The 21,926-nt window shown below is 43.9% G+C and overlaps 1 pseudogene; it reads left to right on the plus strand.

Annotated features, from left to right (window-relative positions):
* Positions 1-1,488: 1,488 nt before the first annotated feature.
* On the plus strand, positions 1,489-14,264 carry LOC131277438 (HUWE1-associated protein modifying stress responses 1 pseudogene; annotated as a pseudogene).
* Positions 14,265-21,926: the final 7,662 nt, after the last annotated feature.

Below are 21,926 nucleotides of genomic sequence, written 5' to 3' on the forward strand. Positions count from 1 at the left end.
CTCCCCCATAAGATGGTTTGGACAGACGAAAGGACGAGTGGGCGAATTTGGCCTTCGTGGCCTTCTCGGTCGCTCCAATGCAGAGGTTGGGATGTTTTCCAGGAGGTAGCAGCTCCCGTGGTGCCGATGACTTGAGGGCCGGTTTCTAGGGGCCAGTGATTGAACGCAGCGACTTCGAAGGGAACACAGGAGACTTCAGCGCCAGAATCTAGAAGTCCATCGAGCCATTGCCCATTGATTTTGAGCTCCAGTGAAGGTTTCTGGCGGCATGTGATGGGCATTGTCCACATTATGTCTTGGGAATTCTTCTGGGGGCCTCTTGGGGGTGGGGCTGAGGCCTGCCCCGCTGGGAGTTTAAAGGCTGCTGAGGACTTTGGACAGAACGGCAGTCACGGGCCCAGTGATATCCTTTCCCACAATGCGGACATGGCGTAGAAGGGCCCCTTGGCCGCCGCAACGGCGGGTCTGAGCGAGGCGCTGGGCTTGGTTGGGAGCACTCGCGGACGAAGTGGCCGGGCTGGCCGCACCGAAAGCAGACAGAAGTGGGGCTGGATGAAACAGCCATGGCAGAGGCAAAGGCAGCGGTGAGCGTTTTGACTTGCGGGTCGACGTCGCGGCAAGCAAGGACCCACTCGTGCAGAGCTTTATCATGTATGGGAAGGACTACGGCTCGGAATGGTGCAAGGCATCCGTCTATGATAAGTTCTTTGGCCAGCGCAAACTGGGCATCCTCGCTGGAAATCTTCCGCTGACAGGCTTCCAGGACGCGGATGACAAATGCTGGGAAAGTCTCATTAGAGTCTTGAAGCAGTTGCATGAGCTTGGTGGGCTGCTTGGTGGAGACTAGAGAGAAAGACCGCTGGACGAGGACTTTTATCCGGTGCCAAAACCCTGGGTCAATTTGGAGGTAAGAATGAGGGTCTGCATAATTGTTGGTCCCCGTGTATGCATCGGAGGGATCGAGGATGCCAGCTTGGGCATTCTCCACGATTTGCCGGTCAACAGCCGCTTGGTAATGGGCACGCCATTCAATAAATTGACCCGGCGTTAAGATGGCACGGGCTAGTGCAATCCAGTCATATGGGAGAACGAGTTGGGTCCCCAACTCCTCAAGTAGTTGCTGCGCATAAGGGCTGCCAATTCCGTCTTCCTTTACAGCTTTGCGGAGGGTCCTGACCTCTTCCGCTGTAAAGGGTAGCCAAGTTTGGGGTCGCTGCGGCATGGGCTGCGGATTCAGCAGATACAGGTGAGGGGTTTGAGGAGGCGTGGCACCGGGGGCTGATGCAGCAGCCAAGGCAGGTGAAGGGCTATTGCCGTACGGTGGCGGCAAGGGATAAGCGGAACATGGGTGAGAAAATGGCGGCTTAGCGGCTTCTGGGCGACAACAAAATGGCGGCAGGACCCTTCCGGGCACCGGCCAAGATGGCGGAGCAGCCACATCTGGCAGCGGACAAAATGGCGTGAGGGACACTTCCGGTTTAGCGGAAGATGGCGACCATGCAGTTTCCGTGCCTGAACCGGATGCTAACTGGGCAGGAAGAGGCGGGTAGAGGTTGGAGGAGGAGGACACCGGCGGAGAAGAAGCCTGATGTGCACCATCTTGGGCAGAAGTGGGGGAAGAAGGCGGAAGTCCGCCATCTTGGGGAGCGGCAGGGGTGGTTTCTGTCTGCTGTGGGGAGCTCGGGCGGGGAGGGTCGCGCTCGAGAGCGGCAGCAAGTTGGTTAGACAGAGAGTCAGTGTCGGCGGACTCATCGGGATCACAGTCTAGAGGCTGTTTAGGAGAAGCTTCATAAACGGCTTCGGTCGGAGCGCCAAGGTGACAGGCGCGAATGGCAACGAGAACGGGTAAGAGGCCTGTTGGGAAGGTGCGTTTCTCGTGCTCCATGCCAGAAGTGACTCGATCTATGAGTCGTGAGTATGTGTCCGGGCTCCAGAGTTGGCAGGTGGCGAGCCACGGATTAAAAGGGAGCAAGAGATCCCAGTACTTTTGGAGCTGCCGCAAGGAGACGCAGACTCCATTGGCATCGAGCAGGGCAGCGAGGGCTCTGACTTGCGGCGCCTGATGCAATGACAAAGAGGCGCCCATGACGGGATAGGGACGGGACAATGGCAAGGGGTCCCTTGGGGCTCGTCCGGGCGAGGGGTCCCTACCTGGAGAGGAGGACGATCACAGCAGCAGCAGCAGCAGAGAGGGGCTGGGGGAGGAGCCGCCACGTTGGGCGCCAGTTGTAGCTGAGCATGGGAGTTTCGTCCTCGCTCAGGCCCAAGAGTCGGGGGGGGGCTTGCTCCTGCCGAACCACCGGCGGGGGGTGCCCCAAGAGGGAGCACCGGTTCTCCAGGCGTGGGGGACGCGCGGTTGGGGAAAAACCACGGAGACCGCTTGAGCGCAAGAACAGGTCTGCTTTATTACGGAAGTACACTTAGCTATATAGGGTTGGGTAGAGGGAGGGGCGTGATGAAGGGAGGGTTGGCTAAGGGGCAGCTGTGGACAGGCTGAAGCTGATGGATAGACCTGAGGTAAGCAGTTACTGGGGAAGAGGGCAGATTGTGGGTTGGCAATATGGGCGGGACTGGCGGGAAGGACGGCGGGAGCTGGAAGGGGAGGAGGGGTGGAGAAAGGCGGCAACAGTCTTCCAAGATATTTATGGTCTTGGCTCTTATATTTAGGTCTTTGATCCATCTTAAGTTCATTTTTGTATACAGTGTGAGATGGTAATCCTCTCTCATTCTTTTGAATATGGATGCAAATTATTGAACCATCATTTGTTGAAGAGGCCATTCTCTCCCAGTTGAGTGGGCTTGGTGGCCTTGTCAAATACCAGATGACTGTACATGCAAGGATTTATATCAGAACCCTCAATTTTGTTCCATTGATAAGTATGTCTGTCCTTTTGCCAATATTGTTTTATCCACTATAGCTTTTTAGTATGTTTTAAAGTCAGGTAGTGTGATTCCTGTGATTTTCTTTTTCTTTTTCAATATGTCTTTGGCTGTTCAGGTTTGCTTGACCTTCCAAATAAATTTCATAGTTAGATTTTCCAGTTCATTAAAAAATGCTCTGTTGATTTTTATTGTGATTTCATTAAATCTGTAGATCAGATTGGGTAGTATAGACATCTTGATGATATTTAGTCTTCCTATCCATGAACAGGGAATATTTACCCATTTATTTAAGTCTTCTTTGATTTCCTTTAACAGTGTTGTGTAGTTTTCTGTGTATATGTCTTTTGTGTTTTTAGTTAAATTTATTCTTAGGTATTTGATTTTTTAATTTACTATTGTAAATGGTATTTGTTTCTTGATTTCTTGCTCAGATTTCTCATTAATGGTGTACAGAAATGTTACTGATTTTTATGCATTGATCTAATAACCTGCAGCTTCATAAGTTCCAGAAGCTTTATTGTAGATTTCTCAGGGCTTTCTCTCTGTATAGGATCATATCATCTGCAAATAGTGAAATTTTGACTACTTCTTTTCCAATTTATATCTTTTATATCTGGTTCTTGCCTCTGCTCAAGCAAGTACTTCTAACACAATGTTAAATAGGAAGGGTGATAGTGGCATCCTTGTCTTGCTCCTGATCTAAGAGAGAAAAATTTTAGGATTTCACTATTGTAAATGATGTAAGCTGTGGGTTTTTCATATATACCCTTTATCATGTTCAGAAAGTTTCCTTCTATTCCTATCATTTGAAGTGTTTTTATCAGGAAAAGGTGCTATATTTTGGCAAATGCATTTTCTGCATCTATAGATATGATCATGTGATATCTTTTCCTTTGATCTGTTTATGTGGTGTATTACATTGATTGATTTTCTTAAGTTGAACCATCCTTGCATACCAAGGATGAAACCCACTTGGTCATGGTGTATAGTTCATTTGGTGTGTTGTTCAATCTGATTAGCAAGTATTCAGTTCAGGATTTTAGCTTCTGGGTTCATTAGAGAGATTGGTCTGTAATTTTCTTTTTTTGTGCTGTCTTTGTTTGGCTTTGGTATTAGGGTAATTGTTGGCATCATAGAATTAGTTAGGCAATGATCCATTTCAATTATTAAAAAGAGTTTAAAGAAGATTGTTGTTAGTTCTTTCCAGAATGTTTGGTAGAAGTCAACTATGAAGCCATCTGGCTTGGGGCTCTTCTTAGTTGGGAGGTTTTTAATTAGTGATTCTATCTCTTTATTGTGATTGCTTTGCTGAGATCATCAGTCTCTTCTCTCATCAATGTAGGCTGCTTATGTATTTCTAGGAATTTGCCCATTTCCTCTAAATTGTCCTTCTTGTTGACCTATAGATTTTCAAAATATTCTTTTAGGGTAGTCTTTATTTCTGTGGGGTCAGTGGTGATATCCCCTTTCTCATTTCTTATTTTGTGTATTTGCTTCTTCTCTCTTTTTTTCCTTTTTAGTTTAGCTAAGGGTTTGCCAATTTCATTGATCTTCTCAAAGAACCAGCTCTTTGTTTTGTTTTTTCTAGTGCATTCTTATTTTCTATTTCATTTACTTCTGCTCTGATCTTTGTTCTTTCTTTCTTCTTCCTATGGGCTTAGTTTGTTGCTCTTTTTTATTAATTCCTCAAGGTGTGCAGTTATATCTTCATTTTTAGCTCTTTCTTCTTTTTGATGTATGAATTTTATGACTATTAATATCCCTCTAAGTACATCTTTTGCTGCATCCCATATGTTTTGATAGTTTGTGTTGTCATTTTCATTGGTTTCGAGGCAGTTACTGATTTCTTTTGAGGTTTCCTCCCTGACCCACTGTTTGTCTAAGAGTGTGTTGCTTAACTTCCATATCTTTGTGCCTGATCTGGTCCTCTGGCCCTTCCAGAATTCCAGCTTCATTCCACTGTGGTCAGAGAAATTATTTTGTATAACTTCAATCTTTCTGAATTCATTGACACTTTCTCTGTGGCCTATTATGTGGTTTATCTTGGAGAATGATCCATGCATGCTTGAGAAAATGTATACACCTCTGTGTTTGGGTGTAATGTTCTGTATATGTCTATTAGGTCTAGATCCTCTAATATATTGTCCAAAGTCTTTGTTTCTTTATTGATTGTCTGTTGAGATGTTCTTTCTAATGGTGATAATGATGTGTTAAAGTTCCCCACTATAATTGTAGAGGTATCCATTCCTTCACTTAGTTTTGCACTTCCAGTTTGGTCACTCTGTCCTCCTCTCCCTGGAGGGCTGCAAAACTACACCTTCCACAAGAGGCCAACTGAAGGATGACCCCTCTCACCAGCCTTCCCTGAATGCCCCAAGTAGTAAGAGTTTCTTCAGGCCAGTAAGAGTTTTCCCAGCCCTTTTCCTATGCACTGTACTGCTTATCATTTTTGGCTTTTCCTTCATATGTTTGTCATTAACTTGGGAAATAAATTGATATTTGTGATATTGGTCTGAGTTCAGTGCTTGGCTCATTGATGGCTCAAAAATATATGTGGAATTTGTGAAATGCTGAAAGGGCATGCCCTGGTCTGATTGGAAAAGTCATCAGCTGCCTCCCCCATCTTCCCTAACCCTGAGTGGGCTCTGAGACCCTGACAGACAGAGACCCATGGACATTCCTCAATCCATGGCCAGAAGCCCTCAGGGAAAAGACACATTCATTTCAAGAGAGATGCCTGCCCCAAGGCCATGCTGCTGGACAGCACCATTTCCTTCCCAGCTCCAATCACAGCTTGACCTTTGGTTCACACCTAGGAAAGGGGGGTCTGGACACTGCCCATTTCAAAGGGTTGAGGGAGGATAAAATGGGAGTAAGGATTTGAACTCTGTCCAGTGTGTGATGCAGACTTAGTGCTGTGATCATTATCACCATTGAAATGGCTACTCTAGGACCAGATCTTTGAGGAAACTTCTCTTACTTTTCTTCACTGACTCCTGCTCCTTCATACTCCACAATGATACTCCCAAGACTCAACCATCAATGAGGGAACTTGAAAGAGATCTTGTGTTTGATTTGGAAAAATCAGCATTGGAAATATGTTCTTTTGAGCACTAGCCCTGTACCACAGCCTTTTTCTGTGTTGCTCTAAGTGCCTGTATTTGCATCTGTAGGATGGATGTAAGGTGCCAACCACATCACCCTGAAGTGCTGAGAACATGAAAGGGGGAACAAGGAGCATCAGACACAGATCTGGGCACACAGCAGGTACAGGAATGGGCAGTGCTGCCATTCCCACTGGGTCCCAGTATTGTCCCCTGGACTCTCAGAAGCCTCAACCATGGGTGACTGATGGACACCCGTGTGGCACAGATGCCCCATGATAAGATCCCCACGGGGCCTTGGACGCAGGAGAGAAGACACTTGCTACTAAACCGAGGCCTGATGCTGTTGTCTCATTCAATTATCTTTTGGGGTCAATGTAAATAACTCCTTTCCTTACTGGATTGCCTTTGCAAACAAAATCACTTTGTCCCCTGAAGCAAAGACACCAGCCTCACCCACATAGCATTTTGGAGAGCAGAAATCTGGCTACTGGCACCGCTAACTGGAGCCCCTTTGCCCATCCCTGTTGATGCCCAGGCTTTGCTGATAATTCTCAGAGCACCCAAATTTAGGAATCATGGCTCTCTCTGTTTCTTCACATTTTTCAGTGCAGCAGCTACTGATATACTAGTAACAAGCCTCCCATGGAGGACATGGCTCCCAGGCCCATCACCTGCTCATGTTCCCTGGTTTCTTTCCCCTCTCTTGTTCATTTGGGATAATGTTGCATGCATCTTACTTATGCTGGCATAGAGCCTCTGAACTCAACTACCATTATCAAAGAGAGCCCAATATTACAGAGGAATTTCCAGAAAAGGCTGGAGAAGGACAGAGTTGAGGGCTTTTAATGCTGGAGTTTTAATGATGGAATTTGATGCTGAAGCTGGAGCCCCAGGTGAAGAGACAGAGCCGTTTGCCTGATAGTCTACAGCTAACTTTGTAGAAAGAGGCAGAGCCTAGAGAGCCTCATAGTCTATAGCTGACCCTGTGTAGGAAACAGAGGAGGTGAGCCCAGAGGAACCCAGGAAGCCTGAACCCTTACAGATGTCAGCAACCATCTTGCACCAACACGTGCAAATAGCCTTTGGTGAGGGAAGTAACTTATACTTTGTGGACTGGTATCTGTAAGTTCCTACCTGAAATAAATACCCTTTATTAAAACCAACCAATTTCTGGTATTTTGCATCAGCACGCCTTTGGCTGACTAATACAAGCAAAGATGTGTTAGCTCTGGCCAAAGGCAGTGCTTCTCTGAAGCCCCTTTTTACACAGCCCCTGGGCAGGGATGCAGAAAGGCCCAATCCTAACATGGCCAGCAGCTACCATCCCTCCCATTTTCTCACACCCATTCCCAGGAGGCATGACCTGTTCCTGGTACCCACAGCTGGCCAGGCCAGCTTGCCCCCGAGGACTGGGAGGGCTGTGCTGCATGGACTTCCTACAGACAGCAGCTCAGAGGCCCTGGGCCAAGTGAACCACCCTGGGCCAAATGGGTCAGACACCTGCTCCCAGCCCCAAGGGACAGTCTTGGCCCAGACCCCTCTAAGCCACCTCACCCAGGAGTCCTTCCAGGCAGGAAACTTAGCCAGGTCTGTCTGGGTGATGGTGATGGCTTGACAATGACTGGGCTTGTGTTTAGAGCCCACCCCTCCCATTTCCCTGCAGCTTCTTGGAATGCCCAGAAGCATCATTCCATGGTGCCCCCACCTCCTGCCCCACATTCTCTCTTCCATATGGAGCTTCTGGGTTCTGAGTCCTCTCATTTGGCCCAGTGTTGTAACTGGGACTTAGAAATAAACAAATTATTATGATTACTGAGTCATACATAGACACCTTTTCTTACTTTCTGGTATATTATGGAATAGCCAAAAGTTAGTATCTAAAATTACAGAAACTCATTAGACTAAGTCTCAGCCCTTGCTTATACTTACATCGTGATGATTACCCTAGACTAATCCCAATCCTTGTTTGTACTTGCTATTGTAATATATAATAGTAATCACTCCATCTCCCCTTGTTTGAATCCATGAAAACCCTGAACTCCTTAGGTTTTGGGTTGATAGACCACCCTATCTTCTTGCTTTGCCACTTAGCAACAAACTTTCTCTCTTTAAAATTTGTCACTGGAGTGATTGGGCAGAGAACCCTCCACTTTTTGCTCAGTAATACTTTGGCAGCTCTAGTGAGACCAAGGGTCCCTAAGGAAAAAGGAATCTGCCCAAGGTTCTGGAGCCCCAGCAGGACAGGTGAGCACCTAGCCTTTTGCAGCTGCTAGACCCCGTTGGTTTAAAACCTCAGCTGTTGGAATTTTCTTGCCTTGCTGGCACTCCAGGCCCCTCACCACTTTAACATTTCAAAGGCAGAAATTTTCCAGTTCCAGATCTGGGCATCTAACTAGTAGACGTGGATTGGGGAGTTTGGATGGAGGTTTGAGTCTCCTGGGCCTGGGTTTGAGGCCCTGGGCCCTGCTTCCAGAACAATCCCTCTTGCTTTGACCTCTACACCTTCCTAGTTTCTGAGTACCATTCTTCCATCCAGGGTTTGAGGCCCTGGTCTGAGTCTGTCTGTTGAGTATATTCCTGAAGAAATAAGTAATCCAGCAATTAAGTGGTATTTAGTAAAATTAAGTGTTTAATGTCCAATTGTTAACTGATGTGTTGTTGAGATCATGCATATTCAGACATATTTGTCTGAATTTATTTGTCTCTGTACTTATTTATCTCTCTGAAAAGTCAGTATTAATGGGAAAATTTAAAAACTTACCTGTAAAGACTGTTTCGAGAAATGTCCTCCCAGATTCAATCCCAAAGAACCCAATGAAGCCTTTATTTAGCTCCTCCTGTTTATTCCCCTTTGCTGAGCCTGAGAATGGAAATAACCACCCCACCCCACACCTGTCAGGGTACTCAGTTCAGACAGGGCTGCTCTCTAAAACCAGAGCTGAGCCACCGCAAAATTTCTACCCCTCTACGAACTGCCTACAGGAATAAACGAACAGGGAGGCCCCAAAGAACGTATATATGTGCACATTTCAGGAAAGAAGGACACTGGAAAAATGATTGCCCTCCCATCCCCTGGTAACCACCGCCCCCCACAGAAGAAAACTGGGTGGCAATTGGCAGAGCCCAGGAATGAAGAAAACACCACTTCCCTCAGCCTTCCACCTGGAGCCTCAGGTGACAAGATTAAATGTAAACCCTCAGATCCTATAGGAGGAATATACGTGGTAGAGAGCTTAACTGCAGGTCATACCAGGAAAGAGCAAAAAATGGTGGTTCACCTTAGTGACTTTTATGTGTTCTGTGTTTCTGTTTGTGTGTGTGTGTGTTTCTATTTGCGTCTGTCTGTTTGTATATATTTTCACATCTCCAGATGGTAATGCCAAAGTAACAAACAAAATTCTTAAAAGAGCTCTATTCAAATTGCTTTAAAAAATTAAGTGCTTGTATATAAACTAGTACTCCTGGGGTCCCCAAAATTAGGAAAGTCAAGCTTTAGAAGCTCTTTTTAACTCCTCCTGCCATCTTACCATTTAAACTTAAAAGCCAGAATACTCAGACCTTTACTAATTAATGAACAGGAAGGTCATGCCAAAATCTAGATAGACAAAACTACTTGGACAAAAAAATGGAAGAAAAATAAAAAATCCCTGAAACAGAAAACAGCAGCACCCGATCCGAGGGCTCTTTGTCCCCTAAGGAAGCCAGTGCCTTTGGGGTAACTCCTCAGTCAGGCTGCCTGAGTCACAATCTTCTCATCTTCTGAATCTCTGGCTCCAGGGTTTTCCCAGCAGAGGCAGCTCAGGGGGAAGGGCAGGGCCCAAAATGATGGAGATGGTGTGGGTTTAAGTTAGAGTGCTCTCTACGGGGGTTTGGGGAGATAATCACAAGGAAAATGTTATGGAATAAGCCATGTTTTGCCTGGTTTATTCTGCAGAGTGGGTTCCTGGATTGCTGTAGAGTTCTGAGGGAATTCCCACCTTGAGACTATTATTCTTTTCATTATTAAAACATGGGGATGGAAGTGGCTGTGGCTCAAGCAGTTGAGCTCCCGTTTACCACATGGAGTACCTGGGTCTCATCCCCAGGACCTCCTGGTGAAAAATAGAAAAGAGTCCCAGACCTGCACGGAGAGGCACAGGCCCCCAAGAGGTGTGGTGACACACCAAAAGAACAATGACACAACCAGATAGCCAAAAAACAAAAACCATGGGGAGCAGATGTGGCTCGAGAGACTGAGAGCCTGCTTCCCACAGGTGAGGTCCTGGATTCGATCCCTTGACCCGGTACCTCACTTAAAAAAAAAGAAGAAAGAAAAACATGTGTAGCCTCGGGGATAATTAAATAAAATCGACTTGCCAGGTATGGTGAGGTATGGGAGCCCTGTGTGATATTATGTATGCTTGTTTTATATTCACAACTTTTGCTATACACTTATTTATTATGTATGTTCATGTATGAATGATATACATCAATTTTTTTAATGGAAAAAAAATTTGTAATCTAATTGCCAGACTTCACTAAGTAAAGCTCCTTGAGAGCTGTAAAAATGGTTTTCCTGGATTATGCTTTGGGCAAAATGCTAAGAACAATTGTAGCATATTCTTCAAAGATCGTATGCTTTTGAGGTTGTTCATTTTAGAATGTTATGGAAACAAGGAGGTTTTTAACCTGTGGAAGAAGAGAAAAAACATTTCTTACATAAACCATCATTGTTTCCATTTTAATCTACTTGGGTATGTTCTCCCTATGTTTATATGGGGACTAATAAAATAAGCTAGCATTATGTCTATTAGATCTTTAAGATGAAAAATGTAAGTTTGTGTTTAATGAGTTTATTTTGGCAAATGTTATTTTAAAATGATCATATTTTGTAGGATGTATGAAAGCAATTCAGAGATCTTTTTTGGTAACTGAAAGCGTGCAGGTGTATCAAGCCTGCAGCATGTGCTTTGTTAAAGGAAAGAGTGTAGCTTTGTCCTGAAGTGGAATCACTGGCTTTCACAGAACGAGTGGTACCAATATGTAGGACAAGACCTGAGCGGACATGGAAAGTCGCAGAGGGCTTGCAGAAGGGAATTTTGTTTGCCATAGTTTCAGGGCGTGTGTTTTCCTAAGGCAAATGCCTAGTTTTATGAAAGGTAGGAACATGCAGGCTGATCTGAATGGATACGGAAAGTCACAGAGGGTTTGTGAGTGTGAATTGTGTGTGTCACAGTCAACGCTAATTAAAATTTAATAAACTGATGATACTTTTTAACCTTAAAAAAGGTTTCGTATCAAACTGAGTGTTCATACAAAACTGGAGTTTGGTTTTCTCTCTGTTAAAATAATGACATTTTCTTGGATTATTAGTCTGCTCTTAATGAAAGTTTATAAAAAGTTTTCTTAATTATCTGAGTATTCTGTCCAGAAGACCAAGATTCCATATCATACCAGAGTATGCTCGTGGTCTTGCTCATCTCCTCTGGGAGGCATCAGGAACCGAACCCTGGACGGCCATGTGGTAGGCAGGAGCTCAACTGCTTGAACTACATCCATTTCCCAGAACTTCATCTTCATCAAAAAGGGACTTTTAAAGAGAAGCAAAGCAAGTCTGTTAAGCTATGTTCTATCTGTTGATTAATGTAACCCTGGTAAAGGTGTAAAGGTAAATGAAACAAAGCTTCTGCGGATGGTCTGTGCCCAATCACCTCAATATAAATTAATCATCACATGATTTTTATTTCTAAAAATAGTTTCATTTAAAGATGCTCCTAAGGGAATTAGGGCCTAGACTGTAAGCTCTTATAACAGTCACCTTTACCCTGGGACTTTGTTATTTCTAAGTTCCGAGATGCTCTGCTCTTTCTCTGTAACCTAGCAGCTCCCTGGAACTTTAGGTGTCTGATGACATCTGAGACTCAGAGCTGAAGTTCTCCAGCTCTAAAGGTGCTGAGAAGCAGCAGTAACTGAAAAAGGCCACCCCACGCAGCAAGTGTTAAAGAAGCTAAAGAGAGGATCAGACTTCAGCCAAAAGGGGATGGGACTGATCTAGTTAAAGACTAAGGTGGATCATAATCCAAAGTAAAAAGTAATGCTATCTGTATTTTTAACCTATAATACTTATGAGGACCAAAAAAGGAGAAATTAATTTTGTCAAAAAATTTTTTTTGAGTCTTATGGGTGGGCTCGGCGGTCGGCGCCCTGGGGGGGGCGGTAGGAGGTGCCGGCGGGCGAGGCGAGCGGCGGGCGGCGGTCCCCCGGTCGCGGCGTCCTCCAGCGGGGTTCCGGGGGTGGGGAGGCCCGGGGCGGGGCTGCGCGGGCCCCCGGGGTGCAGGAGGCTGGGCCGCCGCGAGGAGCCGCCGCCGGCCGCTGGGCCCCGCCGCCGGGCCGCTCGACGACGACGCTCCCGCGGGGCCCCGCCTGAGGAGGCCGCGGAGGAGGGAGGCGCGGCGGGAGGAGGGCGAGGCCGGGGTCCGGGAGCACGGCCCGAGCACTGGTTCTCCGAGTGGAGGGCAGCGCCTGGCCGAGGCCGCGCAGGCCGAGCAGCTGCCCCCTGAGCTGCAGGAGGCGGCGGCCGCGCAGCCCGAGCACAAGCCGCGGGAGCTGCGGCGCCTCTGCCAGAACCCGCCACCGCCGCGGCCCGGCTCCACAAAGCCCGAGCGCGTCACAGCCAGGACTTGCTCTCCGGGTCCCCTTCCAAAATGCAGCCACCGCCGTCACCAGTCTCTGCAAAGAAAGCGTGGATACCCGTCAGCGAAGTTTTGATATTGGAGTTCAGATTGGCTATCAGCGTCGCAGTAAGGATGTGTTGGCTTGGGTTAAAAAACGCAGAAGAGGGAAACGGACTTGGCCCAGTGGTTAGGGTGTCCGTCTACCATATGGGAGGTCCGCGGTTCAAACCCCAGGCCTCCTTGACCCGTGTGGAGCTGGCCATGCGCAGCGCTGATGCGCAAGGAGTGCTCTGCCACGCAGGTGTGTCCCCCGCGTAGGGGAGCCCCACGCGCAAGGAGTGCACCCTGTAAGGAGAGCCACCCAGCATGAAAGAAAGTGCAGCCTGCCCAGGAATGGCGCCACCCACACTTCCCATGCCGCTGACGAGAACAGAGGCGGACAAAGAAACAAGACGCAGCAAAAAGACACAGAGAACAGACAACCGGGGGAGGGGGGAATTAAATAAATTTAAAAAAACAAAAAAACAAAAAAACGCAGAAGAACTGTACGTAGAGAAGATTTGATCAGCTTCCTGTGTGGAAAAGCTCCTCCACCTGGGAACTCTAGAGCTCCCCCAGGACTGACTGTAGTGCCCCCTAACGGAGCACTTCAGCGGAAGCTAGCTCATCTGCAGAGGCTGGTTTGCAGCCCTTCCGGGAAGCCGCGGCTCTGCACGGGCTTAGTGGTGCGATGGCCAGCATAGCGCGCTCCAGTCCCCAGGCTCTCCTCCACGGGTAAGCAGCGGATCGAATGCTCGTCGTCGGAGAAGTGGACTCCACGATGTCGATGTGAACACTTTCACATCAGAAGAAACGGCACTCCACTTGGACAATGGTGGAGCTAGAAAGCGTACCTCAGCCCAATGGGGCGATGTCTTTACAGACTCAACAACCCATAAACGCAACAGAATGATCAAAACTGCAAACATTTTCACACCCACCATGCTGCTTGAAAGCCACTTGATCCTCAACACATACTATTATTGCAAAGGAAACATGAGGCCATCCTCCCTTGTTCACTGTTTAAGACAAGTGAATTCTATAGTGGTTGCCATAAAAGGAATTTCTAGGTATTTGTAGCAGATGCCTCTTGTAACTATGGCTTTCTCAAAACTATAATCCTAGCAGAGGACATCAGATAATGTGTAGTCGTTAGCAAGATCATCATAGGCAAACATATATCCGTTCCAAGGCTAAAAGTGACCTTAACTGTATTTATTCTCAAAAGGGAAAGGAAATATCAGATGTTTATTTGGTTATATAATGCTCTTTTTTTTTCTTTTTTCTTTTTTCTTTTTTTTTTTGGTCCTTCATTTCCTGCTGTGTTGAGTATTTTGCTTCAACAGTATTGCCACTTTCTTAAAATTGTCTAAAACATGATTTGGCTTCCTTGTCAAATCTGCAGGCTTCCATTTTCACAGCAGCACTGTACCATGCACCTGGTTTCTATATAGTAACAGTGTGCAACTTCTAATTATTGGACTGTGCCCTGTTTTTAGTTTTCAAAGCAATTTCTAATTCTGGTGATTGTGTGATGTAAAGAGGTGCTATGATGGTCATGCAATTAATACTTAACATTGAATCAATAAAAATTTTTTTTTTTGTTTTAAATATCTGTGCACACAATCTAATTTAATCTGTCTGGTCGGTTTATTTGAACAACCTAGCTCAGCATTATTTAACAAGGAACCTAAAATGGGGAATGAGATCTTGGTATTCTGTACAGGTTGAAGTAGTACCCTGATGCATTTCAGAGTGTTTGGGGCATAAAATAAAAGGGATTTGCAAGGTCCCTTCAGGCACTGGGGCAGGAAAGCATGAAACTTGCCCACCTTGGGAATTCCTGCTATTCTGTCAAGCAGTAGGGGCTCCCAGTTTGCTAAAACTGTAATCAGAGAACTTTACAAGGCCTAAATCTAAGAAATGAAAGCAGGGAGACCTGTGAAAAAAAACCCAAGGAAATTCATTTTTATAATGAAGCGTAATTAGAGTTAAACCTAAGAGTCACTCTCTGGATGTTACTTCACCAAACAAAATGAAAAAAAAACCACATTATGCTAAGTGAAAGAAATCAGACACAAAGTACTATATATTGCATGATTCCATGTGTAAAAAATGTCACTATAAATCAATTTATAATGATGACATTAGATTAATGGTTATATAGGGCTTGGGAAGGACTGCTAAAGAGTACAGAGTTCTTTTTGGAATAATGAAATTGTTCTAAAATTTTTTGTTGTGATAAATGCACAACATTGTGATTATACTAAAAACTATTGATTATATACTTTGGATAGATCCTATGATATATGAATTTATCTCAATAAAACTACTTAATAAATAAATAAGTAATTGGGCAAGTATAGCCAGAAATAGTGGCTGTGTACAGCAGGGGAAGCATAGAGAGATTGAGGGGTGAAGAATTTTCTTGTTAGTTTTTTTCTTTATTATCGACTTAATGAAAATGCTCTGATGATGATTGAGCTGATGAATATACAACTATGTGATTATACCAAATACCACTAATTATACATTTTGGATGATTTGTACGCTTTATTAATATGTATCAATAAAATTGAGGTATAGGGAGTAGGGCATATGGGAATCCCCTTTATTTTTTAATGTAATATTTTAAAAATTTTAAAAATATAAAAATAAAAATATATATATATTTTAAAAATAAAAATTATATATATTTTTTAAAAATTAAAATTGATTTGTTAATTTTTTTTAAGTCACTCTCTGGAAGGCTCCTTGTTGTTCAGATGTGGTCTCTCTCTAAGCCAAACTCTGCAAATAAGCTCACTACCTCTCCCCAAAATGGGACATGACTCCCAGGACAAAATCTCCCTGGCACCAGGGGATTCTTGATCAAAAGGGGGAAAAGAAGTAAAACAAAATAAAATTTCAATGGCTTGATTTCAAATAGCATTGGGAGATCATTAGGGGGGTTACTCTTAGGCAGGTTTCAATAAGATATTGCAGAGTCCCAAGCAACAGCGTTCCTGAAAATCATAAGGACTCCTCTGGGCCCTGTCTAAAAAAATTATTTCCCCGATGTAATATAGTTATTTAAAACTATGAATTTCAATTTACTTATTACATTTTCTTTTTCCAGAGACTATAAAGCCTCTGGCTTGTTCCTTTGCCAGTTAAGCACTAACACCTAAGGTACCAGTCTCCCCAAGGATGGCAACCAATTTCATTCCTCTATCCCATAATGCCAACACCCCTTCTTTTGTTCTTAAAGATTTATTTTATTTATTTCTCTCCCCTTCCCTCCCATTGTCTGCTCTCTGTGTCCATTCACTGTTTGCTCTTCTGCATCTGCTTGCATTGTCAGGCTGCACTGGGAAACTGTCTCTCTTCTTTGATGAGTCATCTTGCTGCATCAGCTCTCCATGTGTGCGGTGCCAGTCCTGGGCAGGCTGTGCTTTTTTCACGTGGGGAAGCTCTCCTTGCAGGGTGCACTTCTTGCACGTGGGGTTCCCCTATGTGGGTGTGCCCCTCCCTGCATGGCACCATATTCCTTGCGTGCAGCAGCACTGTGCATGGGCCAGCTCACCACATGGGCCAGGAGGCCCTGGGTATCAAATCCTGGGCCTCCTTTTTGGTAGGTGGATGCTCTGTGAGTTGAGCCATGTCTGTTTCCTCCAACACCCCTTCTGAGCATAAAGAAGTTAGAGCACTGTCAAGATTGAAGCAATAAGTAAAAGGGAGGAAATGTAACTGAGAGTCAAGAATTATAAAATGATTATGATTACTGAGTCATTATATAGTTGCTTTTGCTTACTTTATAGTATATTATAGAAGAGCCAGAAATCAATACCTAAGATTACTGAAACTCATGAGACTAATCCTAACCCCTTGTTGATACTAGCTATTGTAAGAGTAACCACTCCAACTTCCCTTGTTTGAATCCATCAAAACCCTAAACTCCTTAGATTTGGGTAGACAGATTTTAGGCAGATGGGCCTTTGCCACTTAGCAAAAAACTCTTTCTCTCTTTGAAACCCCGATGTCTCCTGAATTTGTCATTGGAGTGCATTGGGCAGAGAACCCTCAGCTTTTGCTCAGTAACAGGCTTCTACTGGGTTAATCTGGTAAACTAATTGCAATGATGGCATGATGCCGCAACAGTGGGTGCCAGGGGCTTAATGGATACAGGAAGATGTATTTTAATTGGGGCCTGCAGAGCCCTAAGGAAAATGCATGACTAACCGTGGAATTTGGAGCACCATGGCAAGTCAGTGGGGGTGACGGGCCCTTAAATTAATGTAGAGAATAAAAAGAGTCCCTTACCTGTGGATGGGGCTTTAAAGTTTTCTAACATAAAGCTCATCTCATAGACGTTCACTTATTTAATTTCAGAATAACCCTATGGGAGAGGTGAGTCTCATTTTATTTTTTATTTTTTTAACTTAAAATTTATTTTTGTTTTTAAAGAAGCTTTAGATTATATAAATGTTACATAAAAAATATAAGGGATTCCCATATGCCCCACACAACCTTCCATACTTTCCCACATCATCAACTTTCTTCATTAGTGTGGTACAGTTGTTACGATAGATGAACACATATTGAAGCTTTGCTACTAACCATGGACTATAGTTTACATTATTGTTTACACTCTGCCCCACACAATTTTACAGGTTATGACAAAATGTATACTGGCCTGTATCCATCATTGCAATGTCATTGCAATTTCAAGCAGGACAATTCCAGTGTCCCAAAAATGTCCCCATGTTACACCTATTCTTTCCTCTCCCTCCCCTCAGAACCTCTGGTGGCCACTGCCTTTCTATCAATAATAAGTTAACTTTATTTTAAAAGAAATTTTATATTATAGAAAAGTTATATAAAAAATATAGGGGATTCCCATATACCCACCCCCTCCCCCTCTCACATTTTCCCCTATTAATAACATCTTACATGAGTGTGGAACACTTGTTACAATGGATGAACATGTATTGAAACTTTGCCGCTAACTGTAGTCTATAGTTTACATTATGGTTTACACTTTGCACTGTATGATTTTACAGGTTTTGACAAAATATATAAGTGCCTGTATCTGTCACTGCAAAATCATGCAGCACAATTTCAACATCCTAAAAATGCACTGTGTTCCAGCTATTCTTCTTCTCCCTCCCCTCAGCACCTCTGGTGACCCCTGTCTTTATATGAGTGTTACAAGTTCTTCCATTGCTAGAATAATAATAAGTCCACTTAGGTCCATGGTTGCATTCCCCCCTTATGTTTGTTCGTTCCTCAACCATGAGGACTTTGGGATGGTGATGCCTGCTCTGCTTCAGATTGAGAGGGGGCTTAGATCTTATGGGGCAGAGGGAAGGAACAGCTTTCCTTGCAGTTGTAAATACTCTTTACTTTTTGGAATGGAGATTTCCCACTGTCATCATGTAGTTAGTTGTCCTGGGCAAGTCCGATGAACTGGAAAGTAGATGTTGGCTACAACTCTGCCAAGAGTCAGGGCTCAACCAGCATGTGAACAGACCAAAGATTACGTCTCTAGAACTTATATCTAATGGGTATAGTGCTAATTATAGTTTCAAATAAAAGGGGTAAGAGACTCGTGTATAGGGAAATTATAAATGAGCCTAACTCTGTTACAGTGGGGAAATAGGTTATCACACATTCCAAGGCAAGACCCATGATGGGTACTGATTTCATGGGGTTGTGTGCCTTGCCCGTAGTGTCTGGATGTCTCTAGATCCCTCTGGAGCACCCCTCTTTGTGTTTTTATTTAAAGATTTATTTATTTCTCTCCTCCCCACCCCCACTCCCACTGTCTGTGCCCATTCTCTGTGTGTTCTTCTGTGTCTGCTTGTATTTTCATTAGGCGGCTCTGGGAACTGACCCTGGGACCTTGAAGAGTGGGAGAGAGATGATCATTCTCTTGTGCCACCTCAGCTCCCTTTCCTGCTTATTTCTCTTATTGTCTCTCCTCTGTGGCTCTTATTGCATCATCTTGCTGTGCCAGCTCTCTGAATAGGACAGCTCTCCTGCGTGGGATGGCACTCCTGCACTGGGGTCACTCCTGCACCAGGCAGCATTCCCACATGGGGCAGCACTCCCACATGAGCTTGCACTTGTGTGGGCCAGTCACCACATGGGTCAGCTTGCCTTCACCAGGAGGCCCTGGGCATCGAACCCTGGACCTCCTACATGGTAAACAGCTGCCCAATTGCTTGAGCCACATCTGTTTCCCTGGAGCACCCCTCTTCGAAACTTTGTCTATTGCAGCAGTTAGTGAGATCCTCCTGGGTCATGCATAAGCATAACCTCTGGAATGACTTTCCAACCCACTTTGAAATCTCTTATTTAATTTTTTATTTGATTTTCCTTAATTTTTTTCCCCTTTTGGTTCAAGGTCTTTTTCCAAATGCATTGCTGGTTAGTGCTAGGTAATAATCCCTTGGTGCCAGGGAGGCTCCTCCCCAGGAGTCATATCCCATGCCAGGGAGATGGTAGTGAGTGTGTAGTGAATTTATTTGCCTGGTTTGGCTTTGAGAGAGGCCACATTTGCATAATAAGGAGGTTTTCAGGTGGTAACCTTTTTGTTTTTCTTTTATTAATTAGTTTCTTTTTTTAGGTACCTGGACCAGGGATTGAACTAGAGACCTCATATGAAGCCAGCACTCAACTGCTAAGCCCCATTGGGCTTAGCTGTTGGTTTTTACCTTTCTTTGCTGAGTTGGTTTTTACATTTCTTTGCTCACTGTTTGTTATTGTTTGTAGGAAGCACTGGGAACAGAACCTGGCATCTCCCACGTAGTAAACAGGTACTCAACCGCTTGAGCCACATCTGCTCCCAAGAGGTAAACTCTTAGGCAATGGATATTATTAGGTTAGGTTTCAATTTTACAAGAATAAGGTTCATAAGTACAAGCATTAATATTGCGGTCTTGGCGTATTGGTCTGTTTTCTTTTATTAAGCGCTGCCTATGTACTCTAGATTCTTGCCACTCTATTAGAAAACATAGCAAGAGCCCCCAGGATGGGAATTTAATATTTTCTTAGTTGCCATGTGGGTCTCCATCCACTGAGATAATACCCTATGACTACATGAACACATTCATATTCCATAGAGGCATGCCCCATGTGCACCCTTCTCAACACCTACCCCACCACTGCCGTCCTGCACCAGTGACCCTCCCCCTGCCATAGTTGTTAAAAGAACACTCAAAATTGTACTCACAACCACAGTCCTCAACCTCCCCAAAGTTCACCCGTTCCTTTCTCCAGCCCTCCCCCCAGCTCTATCGATAGTCCAACCCAACCCCCAACCTTGCTCACACTCACACTCCAGCATCACTGTACCATTCACATCACTCTACCACCATCACCTCATCCACTACCAAACCTCCCCCATCCACCTTATTATAGATTTTACCCAGACTGAGCATTGGCTCACCACTCACTACTCACTTTCTCTCCCCTGGTAAACTATCTTCCATATCTACTTCTGTGAGTCTGCTCAATATCCGTAGTTTGTATCAGTGAGATCATGCAATATTTGTCCTTTAGTGCCTGGTTTCACTTAACATAAGATCTTAGAGATTTAACCATGTTGTCACATGTGTCCATTCTTCATTCCTTCTTAGAGCTGAGTAATATTCCGTCATATGTATATACTGCATTTTATTTTTCCATTCATTCATTGAAGGATACTTGGTTTGCTTCCAACTTTTGGCAATGATAAATAATGCTGCAATGAACATTGGTGTGCATATATCTGTTCACATCCCTGCTTTCAATTCTTCTGGGTATATTCCTAGCTGTGGGATTGCCAGATAGTAAGACAATTCTATACTTAATTTCCTGAGAAACTGCCAAACTGTCCTCCACAGTAGCTGCACCATTCTACATTCCTATGAGCAGTGAATGAGTTTCTATTCTTCCACATCCTCTCCACACTTGTAGTATTCTGTTTTTTTTTTTAAAATAGCAGCCAGTCTAGGAGGTGTAAGATGTTATTTCATTGTAGTTTTGATTTTCTAGTGATGTAGTGATATTGAACATATTTTCATGTTCTTTTTAGCCATTTGTATTTTCTCTTTGAAAAAGTGTCTATTCAGTTCTCTTGCCTATTTTTAAAAATGGATTGTTTGTCTTTTTATTTTCAAAATATAAGATTTCTTTATATATGCTGGAGATTAGGCCTTTATCAGGTAGGCAGTTTCCAAATATTTTCTGCCCTTGAGTAGGCTGCCTTTTACTTTCTTGAAAAACTTCTTCAAAGAAGAAAAACTTTTTAATTTTGAAGAGGTCCCATTTTTCTATTTTTTTTCTTTGCTTATGCTTTAGGTGTAAAGTTTATGAAACCATTTCCTATTACCAGATCTCATAAATGATTCCCTATATTATCTTCTAGGAGCTTTATGGTCTTAGTCCTATATTTACGTCTTTGATTCATCTTGAGTTAATTATTATATTGGGTGTGAAATGGTGATCCTCTTTCATTCTTTTGGATACGGATATCCAGTTCTCCAAGCCCTATTTTTTGAAGAGACTATTCTGTCCCAGTTGAGTTGGATCAGTGGCCTTGTCAAATATCAGTTGGCCAAATGTGCGTGGGTTTATTTCTGAGCTCTTAATTTAGTTCCTTTGATCAGAATGTCTATCCTTGTCTCAATACCATGCAGTTTTGTCCATGTAGCTTTGTAGTATGATTTAAAGTCAGGTAACGTGATTCCTCCAGTTTTGTTTTTCCTTTTCAAGATGTTTTGGGCTATTGGGGGCCCTTTACCCTTCCAAATATACTCACTAATTGCCTTTTTCAGTTCAGTAAAAAAATGTTGTTAGAACTTTTATTGGGATTGTATTGAATCTGTCAATTTGGGTAGGATAAACATCTTAATGATATTTAGTCTTCCAATCCATGACATGGAATATTCTTCCATTTATTTAGGTCTTTTTTGATTTCCTTTAGCAATGTCATCTAAAATCCTTTACATTCTTAAAGTTATTCTTAGCTATTAGATATTTGATTCTTTTTCTTGCTACTATAAATAGAATTTTTTCTTGATTTCTTCCTCAGATTGCTCATTATTAGTGTACAGAAATGCTACTGATTTTTGCATGTTGATCCCATATCCTGCCACTTTACTGACCTGTTTTATCAGCTCTAGAAGCTTTGTTGTAGATTTTTCTGGACTTTCTGCATATAGGATTATGTCATTTGCAAATAGTGAAAATTTTACTTCTTCCTTTCCAATTTGGATGC

Source organism: Dasypus novemcinctus (assembly GCF_030445035.2).
Source record: "Dasypus novemcinctus isolate mDasNov1 chromosome 21 unlocalized genomic scaffold, mDasNov1.1.hap2 SUPER_21_unloc_1, whole genome shotgun sequence".
NCBI lineage: Eukaryota > Metazoa > Chordata > Mammalia > Cingulata > Dasypodidae > Dasypus > Dasypus novemcinctus.